We start from the raw sequence: 10617 nt of genomic DNA on the forward strand, positions 1-10617 counted from the left end.
ATTCACGCATCATTACATGATCCAACAGAATTCTGTTTAGAATTTAGAGTTCCACGCACAGATGTCTGTTACCCTTATACCACAGCCATACCCTTGTATCCCACAAAACATTCTTTAAAATGATTTAAAGTAATATTTTTGTAAACCATTTTGCATATGAAACATTTTAGAAATTCTTGACACAAACTTTCAGAATTTTCCGGCTGTTATCTTTACCTCTTTTCAGTTTTAACCACGGATAGTGACAAGTTACCCATTAGCAAGAGTTCCCTTAATGCTTCAGATCTTCAGGGATTCAAAATCCAGACCTGGAATGTTTAAGCAAATCAGCAATTTTAAATAATTCTAACAAAAATTTAACTGCTATCATCATTCATAGAAAGTTACAACTATTGTGCTTGCTAGGGTCCAAAAATAGTCACTGAACTCAGGAAGTAGCTGATCATAAATGCTTATTCAGGTCAGGGAAAATGTTTTCCATATTCTGTATGTAAAGGCAAAGTGGAGAGATAGAGGGTAATAGGAAGGGATACAGAGCAGATTAGGTGGGTGATAAGGCAGAGGTCAGACGAGATGGAGTGACTCTCCTTCCTGACACAGTATTCTATGGTTTGCCATCACTCTGCCTCGTTCAGGAACCCCTACAGTTTTCTCTCTGCTCCTCGTCTCACTGAGTACACAAGTGCATCTCGGGGCGTACATCAGTCTGTATACTGGCACGTTCACCTTAAGGAGACTAGACACAAGAAAAATGAAGGAGCAAACATATCCCTTATCTCCTGAATCTTAAATTATACCCACTCTTTATGGTTCCTCTGAAGTTTGCATACCGGGCAAAACTTGAGTTAGCATTTAGTCTCTTTGCCAAGAAGAGAAATGACACTTTTGTCCTAAGCGGATACACCTTAGTGCACAAAAACTTTGTTCATGTAAAATAGGATGGAAAAAGCCTTTCATCTGCAAAGTGCTTTCAGACTTTCAATGAGAGGTACTCTATTTTCATGAGTCTTCTTACACATTCGTTAATATTATTATAAAAAATAATTATAATTATAATAAAACAAAGTAGAGAATATATTCTGCCTGTCAACTCTCTCTGTGTTCAGTATGCAATGGATTACCTGGTGGTAAGTAATAAATTCCCTGGCTTATGCTTTTAGTCAAGTACTTCCAATTTTTTTAAGTAAAATGTTTTTGCGGACAGTTTATGATTTGTATAGTTTATGATTGATAATGTTTATTAATAGAACTCCAAATCTCTGTCTCTCTCTTGCTCTCCCTTACATACACATACTCACACCCCCACCCCTGCATGCACACTCTTCAGGGCTCATTCTAATCTAATAAGGATTATTTTCAAGGCATTCCAGACATCATGTTCCAAATTATTATTCTATAATCCTTGTTTTTCTGCTGAAGATAAAAGGAGGGTGTTTTTAAAGAACTATTGCTTGGAAGTCTCTTTTAGTTAAATGTTAAAACAGTAAAAAAAAAATTAGCTGTGAAATATACAAGAAGGTTCTATGGGATTTTGAATGAATCCTTCTAACATTCAAAGTGTTTATATATATTGTGTGTGACTAGAATAATGGAAGCAGTAGAAGGTACCATATTTTAATCAATTTTCAGAATTATTTTGAATAGGACTTTAACTTTAGAACTAATAAAAATGTAGCACATAAATATCCAATAGCTAAAATATACTACCTAATCATTTGCTTTTTATGGAAATAGGGGTAGGAAGAGTAAAATTATTAATTCCTTTACATATCTCTGTCAATTTCTTTTACTCTTAGGATTTATGGCTTCTTTTTTTTACAATGAATCTACTTTTCAAAGAATTAGTTATTCTTTGAGAACTTTACAAAGGCATTCTACATGATTTATTTTCATATTATTTACACCAAATGTGTAAATCATGCACTAATGATGGTAGCATCTTTGTAGTTCTTTTTAAATATGGATGAAATATGAGGTTTCTTCCAAGGTACAAACGTCATTAAGGGCTCAGGTGGTTAAAATCAACATGAAAAATACATGTTGCATTTTCTCCCCTTAAATGCAATAATGTAATCAGATTTCGTCATCTTACCTACCTCACTTACAGCTTTATGGAGATTAATTAGTTTTTAGACCCCAGTCACATGATCTTCTCTGACTGTCATTTAGCTGGCTGACTAGAACCTGTAAGCTGTGTCCTGCCCCAAAGGAGAGATTAAATTTTAGTACGTTTGTCTTCTTTCTTTGATTTAAAGGGGTTTTTGAAGTTATGATTTAATTGTATTTCGTTGTTAATTGGAAATTTATTGCAACCTTGTGCTGGTGGAAAGTAAATATTTAAATAATTGTAAATAGGTAAAACAAGACGTTATCCCTATTTTGCTATAAAGGACGTTTATTACACTGGCACCTAAAAATTAGCTTTTTACTATTTATGATGCAGATGTTACAAGCATCCAGATGAATTATCTACAGCAAACTTCAACCTCACAGAGGAAGTTACTCAGGTGAGTTAAGAACACTGGTAACTTGTGGTCCCGAGACAAGTTTCTAAGGTCAAAATGAATGTGGAATTTTTAAAAATTTCTCAGGAATTTACTAACTCACAAACCAAAAACAAAGAAAAATTATGATGACTTAGGGCCAAATTTTGGTTAAAAAACAACAACAACAACAACAACAACCATCCACAAATGCAGAAAACTTGTAAGAACAACAAAAACTTCCTAATTACCAATTTGTTACTCAATGAGATAGTTTCTGTGGTGGCTGTTAAACTTCTTACACGGTCTCTGAGGACACTGAGGATGTAGGCTGAAAGACCACAGCCTCAGTTCTCCTGTTGGGATACTGACAGTGGATTCTCAGTGTGGAGCAAGAAGAAGACAATGTTGATCTGCTTTCCAATAAGTGGTTAAAGAAAGGAAAGCAACCTTGTCTGCTACGGTTGTTAAAACGTTGATATTTCTAGCTGGGCTCCTCCTTAAGGTGTAATGAGAGATTTGAAGTGCGGTGCGTTCCCCTCCTTCACATCACTAAACCAGGGAACCACAACTCCCCGTAGAGTTTCAGGGAGACATAGGACCAAGTGGCTTAGTTATCCGTAACTCCTGAGCAGTTGGTTCAGAACTGGAGACACAGGGGCATAGATGCATGGTGAATGTGTGACCGTCTGGCGGCTATTTGACTACAGATTTCCTTTCATGGGTACATAACAATAAACAGCCACTCTGCTTAAGAGAGAACTTGATTCCGAAAACACATGGAATTTCCTGGCTCTTGAATGAAGACACCACAGGATTTTCACTGCTCAGGTGTTACTGGACTCAGTGCTGCTTCGGGAACCAAAATTATCTATTTCCCTCGCCTGTGGAGTTGGATCATTGCCTTTGGCAGTAACCCCAGACTCCTGCAATGATGAAGACATCCCTCCATGCCTCCATAGAAAATAGCACCAACGTGGATGCCATTAGAAATACTCAACTGAGTGTATGCTGAGAAACTTGTGTCATCTATACCTTGCGTGAAGAGAGAGGCGTGAGAAGGCCAGTATAAGTTGAAGCCAGTACCCTTGAATGAGAATTACGAAGTTATCTAAAATCTCTTTGAGGACACCAATACAGTATTTTCGGGCTCTTTTTTTTTTCCCAACGCACTGTTCATCCACTTGTGCTTCCTGCCTGACTTTGGCAATGAGAAAATAATCGCTCCACTCTATGCCTGCCTTCAAAGATTGTTTAAATAATTAGAAGGGAGATAAATTATGTGCAAGAATCGCAATACTCATCCTGGAGCATTTTTATAAATAATACATTTGATAAGCTTTATATTCATTTTCTTCATAAGGCCTGTTGGAGAGTAAATTCCATTTCAGATTCCCAGTTTGTAAACAACAAAACCCAAGGCAAGAGATGGATGACAGGATAGCCAAAATCTTCTGCAGATTCATTGGTCCCATCATCCTCTCTCTATTATCCTCAGGAACTGCCTCATTCTGTTTGAGTTTGTTACCAGGAAACATTGGTTCCTTATATACCCTATAACATTCTTTCAGTCCTATGCATAGATATTATGCGTACCATTATCCTACATTTGGATTAAAGATAATAGAAAAAATATTCTCCCATTGCCATGTAAACATTACATATCTAATTAGTTGTCTCCAGTGATGGTGTAGTTTCAGAGTTATACCTGCATAGTTACATTCTTTATTGGCACCTGTGAGTTGCCCCTCCCCGTCTCCCACAAAACAGACCTATTCCAGCAGGGGTAGAGGGTAAGGAACTCTCCCTCCCCCACCCTCCAACCACCACCATCCATAGAAATTATCATAAATAAACAAATGCCTGAATATATCCATTTCTATCACCAGTAGGCTGCATTCCAAGCCAGGCATGTTGATCCTGGGTTTCTGCTCCATTGATAAAAGGGGATATAGCATTTTTGTTCCAGCCCAGAGCCGTCCAATGTGCTCTTGTAAGGCAAGTTTCCATGTTGAGTGAATAAGGATCATTGTTTCCTACATAATGAGCCTCCTCTCCTTTGGCTCCAGTGAAAGGCTGCCACCACACTGGCTAAGAAATAGTCCTGTTTAACCGCCAAGTGTCTGCTGAACACAGTGTGGTAATGGAAATGATTTTCTTATCCATCATTACATGACTGGCACGTGAATAATTTTGCCCACCAGGTCACCATGTCACATCAGCTGTGGTAACCAGGCTCCATCAAATGTAAAAACTATACTGCTCCTACAAAATGATCACTTTTACCAGAAAAATCAAGAACTGTCTTTATTTCTACTCCCCTCCACTCTATACATTGAAGATACTAGTTTCAGAGATGAATAAGAAAAGCCAATCAAGCTTATTGACTGAATTCATATCATAATTGAAAATATATCCATTTGCAAGTTTTGTATCTGTTTCTGGCCAGCATAGCCAAACTAAAGGTCCAGACATTAATACTAGATCCAGTTCACTAATATTTATTGCTCTAAATCCAATCTATATTAGCATGTCAGCCCTGTATCAGAGCAGAAGACAGCAGTATTTATGATTATTAGTACAATATTGAATCATCCTGAACCAATTACTGATCCAATTACTGTGTCATTATTATCTTCTGAATAGGGCTTGATTTTTCTGTGATAAATATGATGCAATTAAACCACCTTTTTACATAATAAAACACTGCAGGTGTTTATTCTTAAGAGTTCACAGATACCAACAACCAATAGATTTAATTAAAAAAATCCTTGATATAAGTGTGAATTTCATTAAATTTTTCTAACTTTAATGTACATTTAAAGTATCTTATTGAAAGATACAATTGTGTAATCTCTTGTCTGACCATTATTTAGAAACTATACTAACTTTCAGACCAAACAAATATTAACATAGTTGCTTAATATTCTGATTAAAAATGTCATTTATTCAAGGCATATAAACATTAACTGAATTACTAAAAAAAGTTTTTAGAGATAAACACATTACAAAAAAGACTGATAATGAGAGTAATTGTATATATGCAAATTTAAAGCTGGCTTTTCCACTGCATATTCAAATATACTATTATTTGAATGACCCATACTTCAAAAAATCTGAACATTAATAACTCTAAAAATCTTCATATATAAGACAAACATCATTACATAGGAAACAATGTTTGAACTCAGTATTATTTTTAACACTGGAAATAACCCAAGAAATTGTCTTAGTTCTTGAAGTATTTCTTCTCTTCTCTCTTCCTAGCCCCAAATTTAAAATCAATTTTTACATTTAAAGGGTTGGAAAGCAATGACCAATAACAGCATTATCATTTTTTTGGATTTTACAAAAATATTTTGATGATTATAATAATCAGTTTGATATATTTTAAAGCACTACAGCTCAAGTTAAATTGCAGATTTTTTTGTAGAAGTGAACAACATCAACTATCAATTTTCCAAGACTTTCACATAAATCAAACAAGAATTTCATGACTTTATAAAAAAAATTGGATTAAAAATAATAGATTCAGAAAGAAAACTACCTTGACAGGTTCAATTTATTGCCAAATGGACTTATTATACTATTTCTGTCCTGGATTTCTATTGACACCTTTTGGAACAAGACAATTTGATATAAATCATAGCCTACCTATCAGGCTGGGAGCTGTTTGACTAATTTCACTCAGCAGTGAAATAGTGGTTGGCCACCGATACCTTGTATAAAGTTCTTCTATATGTGGTTGTGTAATGTGTGTATTTACTGACTGCATTATTGCAATTAGCCAAGAATTTCAAAGTGGTTGCTAACATATAGCTTTTATCATACACCTTGCTCTTGGCCGGTCTAGGTAATTATAGAAAGTTTGTTTTTGCCTTAAAGCTATAATTATACAAATTATAGTATTTATCCTCTTTAATCTTCTCTCTGTCTCTGTCTCTGATTCTCCCTCTCTCTTCCCCCTCCCTCCTTTCATGTCTAGTTCTAAATAGGAGGGAGTTCCCACTTTTATTGCCAGCATTTCAATAATTGTAGATGTGCTCGTGTAGAAATCAATTGATAATTCTGAACACCTACCATCAATATCCAATTTTCTTCATATTTTTAAAAGGCCAGAATAAACTCAAATCCATTCCAAGCAGATTAACAAAACTGCACTTTACAAAAAAATCTACAGTGTATACAGGGGAGGGGAAGAGTCTGTTGTGCCTTGTATAAAGAAGTACTAAAGATTAAAATGAACATTTTGTTAGTGCAGACTAAAATTTACTTCTGTAACTACGGAAATTCAATATAAATTAAGAGTTGGTAAAAAATTGAAAATGGGTACTAAGATTCCAGACAATATTTAATTTAACCTAAGTGTTAAAATAAAAGCAATAACATTGGGAATAAATTAATGAACTACAATTAATTATATTTACAATAAGTGGTTTGGGTTTGAAACACCTACTCTCTGCACTGATAAAATAAAACTACATCCTGCAGAAGCTAAAGTAAGTTAAATGAAGATGCTTTTAACAAGGTTATTACTTAAGCAATGACAGGTTTACAGATTTTAGCACCACTGGGTTTTCACAGGAGCTATATAGCAAGTGCTAAAATAACACACACCTTCGGGTTCATTAAATTCACCAGTGTGATGAAATAACTGATATTTTGCTATATTACTATAGTCCCTCAAAGAACCATCTATAAATAAGATACACTAATAACAACTGTTTGTGCTGGTAGAACAATGAAATAATTCATCCAAGGTTTATCTGCAAGGGAAAAAAATCGTGTTTAAGCAGTGCTGTTAGCAATATCTAGTAATTTTGATTTCTTTGGAATCCTATATTTATTTATTTACCTAAAATAGGCATGTTCTGTAAAAGGTTTTGCCATGGGGCTCCACTCAGAAGGAAACTTGTAAAAAAGGTGGTGTATATTAAGAGGAAATCAACTGAATCTCACCCCCAAATATTTACTTTATTGTGTGATGTTTACTAGGATATTTATGGAAGCTGTTTTATTTAAAGAACTTATAAAATTCCAATCACCACTAGAAACAGCAGCATCTCTGCTAAATCCTTCACTGTAGTCTGTTGTGAGATGAGCCAAAAACATAAATAGTGAGTTTCTAATAAATCAATGGAGGCTCGCCTTTGGAGACCTAGGAGACATATGGACAGTAATAGAGTATCTCAGGTTGTCTCATGAGTGATTCCATCTGGATGAAGTCTTGGTGTTATTCACAGCCTACTTCTCCCCTAAAACACCTTCAATCTTATCCACAGCCTCCATCTCAAATGTCAGACCACCTGGGATATGCAGCTGTCAGGCTGAAAGGGGAGCTGCCTGGGACTGGCCCCGGCCTGCTCATCAAGGAGATACTGTCACTAGCCAGCAGGCAATACTAGGTGCACAAGGGTGACAGCACCACCAGACGCCAGAGACATGCCTGGCTCAGGATTTGAGATTTTAAGGAAAAAAATAAAGAACTGAGCTGAAACTATGGAGATCTCTGCTATCGAGCTGATTCTGATGTGGTATTCTTTCCTTCAAGGTATTTTCTTCTTTCTTTTCAATATTCATGGAGAGATCAATATATTTTGATTGTGAATAAATCAAAACGTATAATATCCACAAGTATATCTCTCCATACTTTGTATAATTTCAAGGCTTTTGTTGCCATATGCTCTTATATTGGTATTTGTATTTTCTATTATTAAGCAAATTTAGCTTGATCAATACATGTCCCCTGAGAGAAGCATTTCTTTATCAAAACTGAGCTGATTAGTTTTTCTCCTCTCCTTTGTGTCCTGACCCCCTCAGCATTGGCTGATACTTATGGCTCTAACAATCTGGGAGAGAGCAGCACCCTATTCCAGAGAGTCATTTCAGTTTGAGAAATGACTAATAAGAACCCAATCAATTTAATATTTGGTGTTCACAAATCGGCAAACAGAATTCCTATAACAAATTCAATAAATTGCACTCTTTCTCCTTAAGGCTTGAATTACGTGACTGTGATTCTGATTTTTTGGAAGAAGAGTACTGAGGTTCTCTTAACCCCACTGAAAATAGTTCCAATTAATTGCTAATGATGGTTTCTACAAGAGGGCAAATGCCACATCTAGCTTATTTGCTTATTTTCCTAAGTTTCAGCAATCATTTTTGGCATTCCAAAATATGTATCCGATGAATTAATGAATTTGAATTTTTTGAATTTGCCAAGGAAGAGAAGGTGACTTCATGAATCATCAAGAACCAATGTGAACTTTTATTTGCCTTAAATTTTCTCTTTCCTAATTTCTTTCCCATGCACACTTGTTACAATCCTTTTACACCCTGTAAATATCAGTCTATGCTTAGTTATTATTTTGCTCCCTTTTTTCTAGGCCCTTATCTACTCTGTCTGGCTTTAGGATAGACTCTCTCAGTTAATAAGTTCTTTGCTGGTTGGTTGTCTGGTTTTATGAAAAATAACTTTTTTTTTTTTTTCACGGAGGCAGCTTAGCTAGCATAAGGGTTGAAAGCATGGATTCTGGAGTCGGGAGGAATGAGTTTCAAACACAGCCCTACAACCAACAGCTGGCACTGTGGTTGTGCTTAGGTTGTCCAGAATAAGGACATGACAGGACCTGCCTATTTGGGTGGTAGGAGAATTCATCATGACAAGTGTTGAAGCACAGATCACATACCTCAGTGTTACCATTGCATGGTATTTGCTCTGCACTTTGACTTGCTCTATAAGTTGAATATTACCATCCTGATTTTACTCTGAGAAAACCAAGCCATGAGAGAGTTAAGTAATTTGCCTGATACACGTTAGTGGTGCAATGGGGTTTGGATCAAGGTACATCCGATCCGAAGTTCTTTATTTTTTCTTCGGTTTCCTCACGGGCAACTTCCATGCCTCCTTTTTACTTTACACTTGTTACACATAGTCAGGAAGGCTACAGGCTCTTCCTTCAAAACAGGTCCCGAATCCGACCACCTCTCTCTACCACTACCATTACCACCTTGGTCTCAACCTCCATCATCTCTCCCTTGGGATTCTCTACTGGCCTCGTAACAAGCCTCCCCAGTCCTATCCTTGCCCCTTGTAGTCTTAACACAGCCACCCAAGTAATCTTTGAAAGCTAGTAAGCCTGTCATGCTGTTGTTCTGCTAAAAATCCCACACTAAAACTTCATCTCATTCCGTGAGAACCAATGTCCTTACAATGGCCAAAGATATCACCTCAACTATGGCCTTCATGCCAAATCTGCCCACCACCATTTTTTAAAATATTTTTTTAAGTTTTTTTTTTTTTTTTTTTTTTTATGTCAAGAGAGACAGAAACAACGTGAGTTGGGGAGGGGCAGAGAGAGAGGGAGAGAGAGAATCTCTAGTAGGCTCGGCACTGTCAGCACAGAGCCTGATTTGGGGCTCGAACCCATGAAACCATGAGAAACCTGAGCCAAAACCAAGAGTCAGACGCTTAACCAACTGAGCCACCCAGGTGCCCTGTGCCCACCACCATATTTTAATAGCCTGTGAGCTAAACATGGTATTGTATTTTTAAACAGTTAAAACAAGTTTTTTTACCATAGGATTTGTGAAAATTATATGAAATTTAACTTTCAGTTTCCATAAATAAAGCTGATTGGATTGTAGCCACTCACATTCATTTAAGTTTTGCCTGTAGCTACTTTGGCACTACATATACAGAATTGAGTAGTTGCAACAGAGACTGCATGGGTTCCAAAGGCTAAAATACTTGCCATTGGGTTCTTTGCAGTAAAGTTTGCTGAACTTGACCTACAAAATCTAGCGCCTGTTACCTCTGTAACATCAAACCCTCCTCCCCTCCACTCACCGTGCTTTAGCTGCACTGGTATAGAAATGCTCCTGCCCTATGGCCTTTGCACTGTTTCTTCTTCCTGGAATACTCTTCTCCTAGATCTCTGCTTTGTTAATTTCCTTGACCTCTTTCAGATGTGAGCACCCTATCTGATACTGTAATGTACACCCTACATTTTGTGGTCTCATTCCTCCCTAATTTGTTCTCCTTTTTCTTCTTTCATACCACATATAATCTGCTTCTTGATTGGGTTTGATTTTTTATTTTCTGTCTCTTCTTGCTAGACTCTCAGCCCCATGA

The sequence above is a fragment of the Herpailurus yagouaroundi genome, unplaced genomic scaffold (assembly GCF_014898765.1).
Source record: "Herpailurus yagouaroundi ecotype Mexico unplaced genomic scaffold, PumYag 140, whole genome shotgun sequence".
Classification (NCBI taxonomy): Eukaryota; Metazoa; Chordata; class Mammalia; order Carnivora; family Felidae; genus Herpailurus; species Herpailurus yagouaroundi.